The 7,671-nt window shown below is 33.3% G+C and overlaps 2 pseudogenes; both read right to left on the bottom strand.

The window, feature by feature from the left end:
* Positions 1 to 667: 667 nt before the first annotated feature.
* Positions 668 to 1,468, bottom strand: LOC149545477 (F-box protein At1g10780-like; annotated as a pseudogene).
* Positions 1,469 to 6,662: 5,194 nt separating this feature from the next.
* On the bottom strand, positions 6,663 to 7,457 carry LOC149545476 (F-box protein At1g10780-like; annotated as a pseudogene).
* Positions 7,458 to 7,671: the final 214 nt, after the last annotated feature.

Below are 7,671 nucleotides of genomic sequence, written 5' to 3'. Positions count from 1 at the left end.
CTAGCACAATGTTGATCCAAAGATTCATAAACATCTACACAATACCATGAAAATGCTCATTTCAAACAGAATAATCATTTTTAACAATTTAGATTTTGAAAGAAGAGAACCCAAATAGAAATTTCCTTTATTTTCTTGCACCACAAACTTGTGAGCAATCTTTGATGATAAGGATAAAATTTGTACACACTTTCCAAATATTATCTTATCACCAAAATCTAACTTAAGTCTTCTCTTGTTCAAAAGTCCAAAATGTCCCCTTTATAAAGCCAAAAATGACTCCTTATATAGACATGGAGTTTAATAACTACTCCTTCATGGTTAATAACTACCTCCAAAACATGTGATTTAGGAGAGGTTAATTAACCTTGCTAAAATTAACTAGAGTGATTCTAGAGATAAACATTTTTAAAAGATAGTTGAATGCTTGATCTTGTTGGTAGTCATCAAATCTTCTCCTTTGATCTTGGAAGTTGAAGAAGAATCAAATTTAGCATGATCTTTTGTTCTCAATTTTAACAGTTCACTTTATATGGTCATATCCTTACATAATTCCTTTATGCCTTGATTGTATACTAATATCTCACTTTGGAATTCCCTTTGAACTTTGATGATTTCAATAGCACACTCTACATAGGAATTTGATAAAATAGATCAACATATTCAATCACATTTCCATACTTTGATCAACATTATTTTCTATTGATAGCTTCCATAAGCAAAGATCCCCCCTTAATCATATCCAAGTAGCCCCTTGAACCTCAAAAACTTGAAGTTTAGAAGTAGTTACATTCAAAAAACAATCTCCTATACCATAAAAATAAAGCCTCCATTGTTCTAAATGCTTCAAATCAATGTCCACTACCTTGGCACCAACACAACCAACTAAAGCCAGTTTCTTCAGCAACGAACATGCAAGAAGCATATTATAAAGAGTAGTGTCTTGTGCACAAACACCAACCACTCCCAATACATGAAATTTTCTAAAGGGATTCCAAGTTGGTAAATGTTTCAAGGAGATGCCCCACAACTTAACACATTCCAAATAAGCTGAAGATGCAATATAATCAATCATCCTAGGGCAATTGGGTCCAAGGGTTTTCTCTCCCAAATTGTCCATTCATAGCTCCAAATGCTTCAACAATTTGCTTGTGTGAGACAAATAGGCGAGCAAACTCCTTCTAGAGAAGGGATCGTAAACAATCAGATCTTCAAATGAAGAAGTTGACAAAACCATTTGACTAACAACAACATGAGACTGGTTAATTTTCTCGTCATAGACTGTTTGACAAAAATAAAGACACCGTACATGCGCCATTGCCTCTTTGCATCTTTGACAAACATAGGTGCATATGGAAACATCTCTATCACTCCTAATGGATGAAAACATATACTAAACTATTGCATTAGGAAAAACTTCCACAATCCCAGCCAAAGAAGGATTGTCAATATCCATAGATTGAGCCATTGAAAACCTTATTTTCTTTCTGGCACAATTAAGTAAATAAGTGGTCTCACAATGTAAATTAAAAGTCTTGGGTCCAAAAATTATTGGCCATACACATTTTTACTTTCTCCTCTCACACATATGAAATTTTGATCCATCCAACCCTCTAAATTCCCTTTGAAAGGGTGTTCCCCATGTTTGAATATATAATCAGAATCACCCAATCCAACAGAGTAAAGAAAATCAACTTCATAATCTCAATCAATCCTAAGGTAAAGAGGACACCTCTTGTTGGCTGAAATATTCAAATTGGGTAATTGTAGCTACCATGTCCCAGCCTCTCATTTGTGGGCAAAAATTTTTTTTTTTTAAGAACATGCAAGGGAAAGGTGTGAATCATCATGCATGCTCTTCCAATACTTCAAATTATTCCACCATGCTCTCTACATTTTACCTTATTTGTGGCTTTGTTTGCATTGTGCAATAGAGAAGAAATGCGAATAAAAATTGAGGGAGTGTGGTCTCAACTATGCCCAAGTTGTAGGTGGCACCTTCAAACTCACATGGATCACTAAATTTGTTGCCAAAATGTATTAGGAAACTCCTCCAACACATTAATCATGTCATAGGTTGAAAGATGTGTATAAGATATTTTTCAGTTTCTTCGAATCATTTGGAGCTCTTCACCATATGCAAAGCTTATCAAAATTGGATGCCTTCTCTTTGACTCTATAATTTATCCACTGTCTCCACTTTTTGATCTTTTACTTTTATCAACTGAAAAAGGAGGTTAATAACCATCTTGAAAAAATGTGTCATGAAGCTCTAATCTTAACCTTTTTGGATGAGAGGTTAAGGTTAATGGTTTGGAATACATCTTTTCGAAATTTATCTTAACCTCTTTTTGGTGGAGAGGTTACGATTTCAATGTAAAACATGTGTTTTGGACCCTAAACCTTAATCTTTCAAAAGGTTAGTGGTTATGGTTAATGGTTAAAAATATGTGTTTTGGCCCCAAACCCTTAACCTTTTTAAAGGTTAATGGTTAATTATTTGTTTGAAAATATGTATTTTGATGTCTTTCATTAAGCATTGATAATTTGAGACTCAAGAATTAGAATTCAAAAATTCAAAAGGTAGAACGGAGCTAGGAACAAGCGAAAGATATTTGAAGGAAAATATTTCTCAAAAAATCTAAAGAAAAGTGACCATTTTAATACTTAAAATGAGTCATATTCCTAAAATAACCATAACTCAAAAAGTGAGGACTGGGGCAATTTTTATATCTGAGCAACAACTAGTTCTATCTGGGGACAAGGACTGACAAGGATGAAGATCCAAAGAAACTAGAGTAGTGGTTTATTCATTGGGATATAGAGTCATATGAGGGACTACTTTGCAAAGGAGGGAATGAACACCTAAAATAGGACAACTAAAAGGAAGAGTGGGTGCAACAAAACAACACAACAAAGACTCTTATCTAGACTATATACAAGGCAGGTTTCCCTACCTCTAGTGACTCAAGGTATAATCATGTGAATCCATTCACTGGCTGGGGAAAATAAATACCATGGCATGCTAACATGTGGAAACTTTCAGGTTCTTGTAGACTCAAGTATATGTTCTCTCTTAGAATTCCAATTTTGAGATTCCTAACATGCTTTACATCACTTAATAAAGGAATGTATCAAAATAACCATGTCTCATTAAAAGCCTCTAACTTCAAAATAAACTCTTCTTCATGTTTCATGTCATTGATGACTCTATCTTGAAAGAGTTGAAGGATAAGGCTCTCAAATTTTTGAATGCATTTATGATACTTTTCTCCACTTGACAAGCCTTCTACTTGGAATTCTAGTGATTGGTCATCATGAATTATTGAACTTATTTTTGACACCAGACACTTTTTCTTTTTTGCAAGGATGATTGTGTTTTTATTCTCTATGAAAATATTCCAATATTAATGCACATAATTGTCACATTGGATCATCCCATGATGCATTTCTTCCTCTTCTCCGATTAGATCACTCAAAGGAGAAACAATAATCTTTTTCATTTTGGTGCGCACATCCTCTAATGAGTCTATCTAATCAAGAGAATGGATTATCAGTTGATATTGATGTAAGGGAAATTATTTTAAAAGAGCATCATCATCTATGTCTTCATCTTCATATTCATCAATCATTAGATCACAACACATTTCTTCAAGGCTAAGTACTTCTCTAGTGCGAGATGCCATTACAATTTTTTCTTCATTGTAGTCTCGACTTGTGAACTTGAATACTTAAAATTTCAGGTTTCATGCATGAGGAAGAGTGGTAAATTTATGTGTCATCTTCTTTTACTTGAAGCCTGCCTTTAATTCCCATTTGAATCGTAACTATTATTGAATTTTCATTAATGTTTTCACAAACTTGGTTCATTGATTATTCTTGATAACCATCTTCACAAAATGGGAAAGCTTCATATTCCACTTGCATGTAACCTTGAAAAGAATTTCTTGACAATTCATCATCTTTCTCTTGAAAATGATCTCTTACTCTTGTGATGATCATACCACTTTTTGAAAACTCCTCAACATTCTCAAAAGTAAGGACATCAATATCAAGAGTTAATGAAGATCTCTACAAGATTTCACTTGATGTTATTTCTTCATCAATGGTAATGGTAGAAGATTGTGAAAAATATTCTAAAGAATTGACTTCAGCAATAGAGTTCTCATCATTAATGCTTAAGGGTGAATTAATAGGAAGGTCTTCTCTATAGAGAAAATCATTGTCTAAAGCATTGAGGCACCAAGTAGGAATAAATGCAATATGAAATTCACCATGAGCATAGTTCCTCAAGAAAAATTTGATATTTGTTTTTCTTTCTCATTGGGATTGATATGATTGAATACATTCTCCTAGGTATTGAAATCTTCATAATGATGCCTTGATACATTAGCAAATCTATCTTTTCCTATACATGTCATTTCTCCACCATCTCTTTCATTAGACATAAGATCCCCATCTTCTTTCATGCATGGAGATTTATATGAGTCCTTTCTAACATTTGGATTTGGAGATATTCTGCTACCAAGAAAATAATTCTTGCATGGATATTCTTTCTTAAGTTCTACCAGTGTTTGAATTAAAGAAGGATGTACTTTGGTAGGATCCGGGTGTGCATTGCAATAGAAGCTTTTTAAAAACTCAAGATGATTGGGATCAATGGAAGTATTATTTTAATGAACAATAGGTGTAGGCATTGGGAGACCTTTTGCACCACCATTATCCATCCTCGATTCACATGAATCATTTCTCTGATCAAGTTCTTCCTTATGCTCACATGTGGAACTTCTTTCTGAAAATGTTTTTGGTCCATGAGAGAAAAACTATTTATCTTTACCATCTTCTTCATATATCTTTTTCAAAGTTTGGAGCAAAGAGGGGTGTATCTTTTCTGGATCTAGTTTTTGGCCACCATAGAAAATCTTCAAGAAGCTACATTTCTTAGGATCAATGAAAATCTAATTTTGTTGAGAAACAGGTGAATGAGAGACATTCCCATTATTCTTCAATGCTAATTTAAATGAAAGGAATTTTGCAAAGAGACCTTTATCTTTATATGTTGAACCTTTTTCAAATAAATAATCATGATCATGAGAAATAAATCCATAATCTTTTCCATCATCTTTTTCAATCTTTTGAAAAATTTACAGCAAGGGTGAACCATTCTAGGATCTAGCCTCCTGTTTCCATAGAAATCCTTCAAGAAATCTACCTGTAGAGGCTCATTAGGAATCTATTTCTTTTGGTATGAAAAGTATTCCTCATCATTGTCACTCTCACTATCATGTTCAACTTTTCCCTTGTACCAAACCATGATTATGAATTGCCACCTTCAAATAGAGTCATCGATATTCAATCTTTAAAATAGAGTCACCAACCTTCATTCAAGGGAAGGTATATTTTATCAACCATGTTACTAGTTATTTTTCACTTGATCTTGGATGTGACCAAGATTTTTCCTATTTCTTCTTGGAATAGTAACTATTCTTTCAATCACCACAATGTTTTGACCAATAGGAGCTATTCGCAAGATTTCCTCGAATTCTTTTTATTCTTCTTCTAGAATTTGATTTACTTGACAATATTTCTATGCACTTCATCTACACCTCTAGGATAGAGTGTTCAAATCTGAAATACTATATTCTGGTGTGTCTTGGAAACCAAGATTTGGCTAGAGAATTGGAAACACATTCTCATGCGACAATACCATGTTGTTTCATCATAGGTGACTAATTAATCTTTCTTGTCTTGATCCCCAATTAAGTCACCAAAAATCTATTGGTAAATAGATTTTTCACTTGAAAATGGCCCAATGCAATGTATGTGACAAATTGTTCACAATAGTTGGATAGGCCCTTGATATGTGACCTTCTCCTATGTTTAGTGGGGCAGCTCCCTCATATGATATAATTTTGAAGTTTTTCAAATAAAGATGAAATCAAAATTCAAAATTTCAATATAAATCCATTGATGACAAATACACCACACAAATTCAAAATTTTCTAGACTAACTTAAACTACTAATAACAACAATCAAGATCTACACTTGATAATTACCACTAGCACAATCTTGACCCAAAGATTCATAAACATCTGCACACAATACCATGAAAATGCTCTCTTCAAAGAGAGTCAACATTTTTAAAAAATTATATTTTGAAAGAATAGAACCCAAATAAAACTTTCATTTATTTTCTTGCACAAAGAACCTAAGAGGAATTTTTTATTACAAGGATAAAATTTGTACACACTTTCCAAATATGATCTTATCACCAAAATCTAACCTTAGTCTTCTCCTATTCAAAGTCCTAAATTTCCCCTTTACAAAGTCAAAAATGACTCCTTATATATACATGGAGGTAAAGAACTACTCCTTCATGATTAATAACTACCTCTAGAATATATGATTTAGAAGAGGTTAATTAACCTTGCTGGTAGCCATTAGATCTTCTCCTTTGTTCTTGGAAGTTGAAGAAGAATCAAATTTAGAATAATCTTTTGTTCTCAATTTTAACATTTCACTTTATATGGTTGTATCCTTACATAATTCCTTGATGCCTTAATTTTATATTGATATCTCACTTTGGCATTCCCTCTAAAATTTGATGATTTCCATGGCACACTCTACGTAGGAATCTGATAAAATAGATCAACATATTCAATCACATTTGCCCACTTTTATCAACATTATTTGCTATTGATAGCTATCATAAGTAATGACCCTCCCCACCAATCATATCCAAGCAACCCCTTGAACCTCAAAAACTTGAAGTTTAGAAGCAAATATGTCCACTACCTTGAACCTCAAAAACTCGAAGCTTGCACTATTCTAAAAGCTTCAAATAAATGTCCACTACCTTGGCACCATCACAAACAAGTAAAGCTAGATTCTTTAGTATTAGACATGTAAGAAGTGTATTATAAAGAGTAGTGTCCTATTCACAAACACAAACTGCTCCAATGTATAAAGTTTTCTAAAGGGATTCCAAGCTAGTAGTTGTTTGAATGAGACACCCCACAACTTAAGAATTTTAAAATAAGGTGAAGATGCAATGTAATCAAGTGTGCTAGGGAAAGTGGGTCCAAGGGTTTTCTCTTCCAAATTGTCCATCTGGAGGTCCAAATGATTCAACAATTTTCTTGTGTGAGACAATCAAGTGCACAAAGTCTTTCTAGAGAAGGGACAATAAACAATCAACTCTTCCAATGAAGATGTTGACAAAACCATTTGGCTCACAACAACATCAGTGAATAATTTTCTTTTCACAAACTATTCAAGGAAAATATAGACTCCGTACATCTGCCATTGCCTCTCTGGATCTTTGACAAATATAGGTGCATATGGAAACATTTCTAGAATTCCTAATGGATGACAACATATACTAAACTATTGCATCAGACAAAACTTCCACAATCCTAGCCAAAGAAGGATCATCAATATCCATAGATTGAGTCATTGAAAATCTTTTTTTCCTTTTGGTAGAATTAAGTAAATAAGTGGTCTCATATTGTAAATCAAAAGTCCTAGGTCCAACAATTATTAGCTATACACATTTCTACTTTCTTTTCTCACACATGAAAGTTTAATTCACCCACCAATCTAAATTCCCTTTGAAAGGATGTTCCCCATGTTTGGCTATAAAATAAAAATCCCCCAATCCAACATAGAAT

Source organism: Cupressus sempervirens, chromosome 7, assembly GCF_028749045.1.
Source record: "Cupressus sempervirens isolate cs-2001-9-10 chromosome 7, ASM2874904v1, whole genome shotgun sequence".
Lineage (NCBI taxonomy): Eukaryota > Viridiplantae > Streptophyta > Pinopsida > Cupressales > Cupressaceae > Cupressus > Cupressus sempervirens.
The sequence above is the reverse complement of the archived record's forward strand: the minus strand, read 5'-3'. Positions and strand labels throughout refer to the sequence as shown.